This window comes from Mastomys coucha, unplaced genomic scaffold (assembly GCF_008632895.1).
Source record: "Mastomys coucha isolate ucsf_1 unplaced genomic scaffold, UCSF_Mcou_1 pScaffold6, whole genome shotgun sequence".
NCBI classification, from domain to species: Eukaryota; Metazoa; Chordata; class Mammalia; order Rodentia; family Muridae; genus Mastomys; species Mastomys coucha.
Genome location: NW_022196912.1, coordinates 69,538,483 through 69,542,756, shown reverse-complemented (window position 1 = coordinate 69,542,756; position 4,274 = coordinate 69,538,483).

Sequence of the window (4,274 nt, the reverse complement as noted above, 5' to 3'; positions counted from 1 at the left end):
TCCTCCTCCTCCTCCTCCTCCTCTTCTCCTCCTCTTCCTTAGTACTATTTGGTTTTATTCGGTTCTTGGGATATCTACTACCTGCTTCTTGGTCACCCAAGCAGTGTCAGGTATGGGTTTCTTCTCACGGAGTAGGCCTTAAAACAGTTATTGGTTGGTTACTCCCACAAGCTTGTGCCACCGTGGCCCTGGCATTTCTTATAGGTAGGACACCATTGTAGATCAAAGGGTTTGTAGCTGGGTTGGTGTTTACAATTCTCTTTATGGTAGCCTACATCTGTTTCTTGATTGAGAGCCCTGCTTCTGAGTTGAGATGAGAAAGGGTCATTTGAACTGCTGTGATGGAGGAAACTGATTTTTGTGGTGATGAAGGGAACAGTTTCAAGATCTAGAAGAACATCTGAGGTGCTGGGTTCGTAAGGCACTGTAATAACCTTGTGTCGTTTAGAGCACACCTGGATCCTTCTTCAGGAAGGACAGTGAGGGCCCAGGTGTACCTCTTCTTGAAGGTCACAAAGCCATCAGTGGTAAAACTGCTGAGTATGCCATCTTTCCATATGGCTGTGACCGTGATTTTGGTATTCATTTCCTTTACCTTAGCAGGATTCTATTGGATAAAGCAGAGGATAGCCCAGCTTCTGTACTGGCCACAGAAGGCACTTATTTTAATGTGCTTGATGGATTCTATGCACACACACACCCTCTTTGTTGCCTTTGCTGAGTCGTTCCATGGGGTGAATGAGTTCGTCTAATGGCAAAGACATTTACAACAGTTTGGACAACCTTCTCAAAAACAGGAATAAGACTCCATATCCAAACGAAGCTGGAAGTTCTGAGGCTTATCAGTTTGCCATGTGTCCCTGTTGGAGGAACTGTCAATCTCTGCCCTAAGCTTTTATTTCCTGAGTAGAGGTCAACGGTTAGTCTGTCTCTCCTGACAACACACCGATTATAAAAGGCCTTCAGATGGTTAAGGAAATAACATTGATAGATCGTGTGGTGCTCTGATGACCACTGAGATTTCTACCAAAAGGAAGCAATTCTTAGCTGCTACACAATCTCTCTAGGAAGGAAGTGGATTCATTATTTATACACTCTTTGCCAGTAATTATCTGAATAAAAGTAGCCATCTAACTAGAAAGGACAGTCAAATTTAGCTGATGTTATACACAACCTGACCTTGAATCTGGAAGGAATTCAGGTTACCTCACATCACTGACTGGGGGTGTTAATGGGTGAAAAATTGCTTTCAACTTTCTCCCCAGTGATGCCTGTGACTCCTGTGCCTCGATTAATATCTCTGGCCAGAAACTAAAAGGACAAGTCACCCGGACATATGGGATAAAGTTGGGTAGGTTCAGAACCTTAGGACCATGGTTGTGGTCATCACTCCCCTGTCAACTCCTCCTGCTCTCCCGAATAGTCTGATGGATGTTAGATCTCAAACCCAGGACCTATCAAGGCAGATGCTGGCCACCAGGCTCTCCCAGCATCCCTCAGTCCCTACCTGTTGCAGAGTCTTCCTGGCTAGCATACCTTGCCCCAACCCTAAACTTCTCCAGCCCAGGGATTGGGCTGCTCTTCCCTAGATGCCCTTTTCTATATAATCCAGCAATTTTGGTTACCTGGTCTTTTTTTTTATTTTTTTAAAGTCTATTCTTCACCCTCCTAGCCTTTTGGTTTGGTGCTCCTCTCTCCCGCTTCCCCCTCCTCAAATGGCCTAGTGCAGCCTGGTCATGTTCTCTCTGTACTAGCTCAGTTGTCCTTGACTCTGGCTTTGCTCTTCCTTTTATCTACAATAAGCTTTCTCCTCTGCCATACCTGGGAGCAGTCATGTCCTTCATTTTCATTTTATTTTTTCATTCAATGAGTGGTAGCTTTAATTCTATGCCACGGAGACATTAATTTGTAGGAATGCTCCCCCTTTTCTTGATGGTACTGGGTGTTTTACTGAGACAAAGACAGAGAGCTTGGTGAATGGCACATCCAGGTGGTCTTCGTAGACCAGATTCTAATGTCTATGACTTCCATACATTCTCGACAGGCTACTCAGAGCAGCTTGGTGTGCTGGGCCATAAGGTGGAGCAGGGAGTGCCTGGATATGCCACGGGACACCCTCAAAGACAAACTTAAAACCTATCTTAAAGGTTCTGTATGAATTGCATTTTTATTAGCTGCTAAGTCCACTGAGATTAGGGTGCGATCTCTGGCCTCTTCCAAGTGCCATTATTACTATTATTATTATTATTATTATTATTATTATTATTATTATACTTGCTATAAGCTAGAGTTATTTGGCAAGCCTCTGGGACATTTTCTTTCTTTTTTTCTTTCTTTCTTTTTTTTTTTTTGGTTTTTGAGACAGGGTTTCTCTATATAGCCCTGGCTGTCCCCTGGAACTTACTCTGTAGACCATGCTGGCCTCAAACTCAGAAATCCACCTGTCTCTGCCTCTCAAGTGCTGGGATTAAAGGCGTGTGCTACCACCACCTGGTGGGGCATTTTCTTGATTAATGATTTCTGTGGGTGGGCCCAGCCCATGGGGTGGGGCAGTGCTATGCCTGAGCAGGTGGTTCTGAGTTGTATAAGAAAGCAGATTGAGCAAACCATGAGGAATAAGCCGATAAGAAGTGTTCCTCCATGGCCTCTTCTTTGGTTCCTGTTACCATGTTTCTGCTTTGAGTTCCTGTCTTGAATTCCCTCAGTAATGGAGCACGGCCCAAGTGTTGTGAGGTAAATTGAACCCTTTTCCCTAGGTTGTTTTTTGGCATTGCTGTAATCTAGCTCAACCCAGAGAACACAGATTGATGATAGATCATTGCAATAACATGAGGTTTATTGATCCAACGTGCATGGCCAGTGCACGTGGGGTTGCTCAGCCATGCAAGGTGAGACAACGAATTCAGAAAGCACACATCTTTTATACTTTACAGAGGGCAGATTTCTGCAACAAGGCTAGCTGGCTTGCTCTGGTTGGTGGAAAACTGGACAAAGGCTCTCATCAGGCATTGGTTGGCTTGCTCAGGGGGCTGTTCTTGGCTTAGTCAGCCAACTTCCCTATCCAGCTCTGCACCTGGCCTTGAAAAGTCTCTGGGAAGGGACTGAATAACTAGGTGGTAGGGGGATTGTTGGCAGTAAGGTCAGGGTGACAGTTTGTGGTCTTTTTCGAAATTCACCACAGGGAGGGGTTGGGGGGTTCTTTCGAGAATTGCTAATCTTGTTTTCGTAGACCTTCACGTCATTGCGACCACCAGTTATTTTTGTGTTGGTTTTACTTAGCTTGGTCAGAATGGCCTGGTCATTCTGTCTCAACATTCTGACCATCAGAACTTTGTTTTTACAGCATGCCCTTGTCTATCTCTGGAACACAACTTCTTAGTGCTTCTCAGAAAACACTTAGCCAAATGGCTGAAGCTGCTGCTTGCTACTGTAAAACTTTGTTTCCACACTGCTTGCTGCTTAAAAGAGCTCCCCCTTATTTTACTGTGAAATAAATAAATCTTTGGGCAGGAGCGAGCGGGGCCTACCAGAGTGAGCAGAGGTCCTAAAAGTCAATTCCCAAGAATCAGATGAAGACTCACAGCTATCTGTACAGCTACAGTGTGTACTCATATACATGAAATAAATAAATAAATAAATAAATAAATAAATAAATAAATACATAAATAAATCTAAAAAAAAAAAAAACTACTTATAGCCAATGGGCTGAGGCAGGAAATAGGAAATGGGACACTGACAGGAAGAAAGAGGATTCTGGGAAATAGAGTATAAAAGAGAGACTGGGGAGGACCTAGAGACAAGATGAGAGACTGTCAAGGAGACAGATGCAAAACCAGCAGGTAGATGAACTCAGAGAGACAAGCAGGGAGACATTGAGGAGACTTGAAGGAAGAAGGGACCGAAGGAGAGATAACTAACCCTGTGGGAGACATAAAATAGTTTAAATAAGTTATGAGCTAGTCAGAGAATGAGCCAAAGCTTATGGCTTAGGCATTTATTAATAACTAGTCTCAGAGTCTGTCATTCAGGGAGCCTGGGCCTGAAAGAAAACTTGGACTATATTACAAGTATGTGCATACAAATATAGTGCATCTCAGAAAACATGCATCTTAGAAATGTGTTTAGGGCCAAGTGTGGTGGCCCATGCCTGTAATCCTAGCAATTTGGGAGGTTGAGACAGGATGCATGCAGTTTGGGCCAGCCTGGTGAGTTTCAGGCTCCCCTAAGTAACTGTGGTACTTTTGCAATCTGCCTCTGTTAAAAAAAAAAAAAAA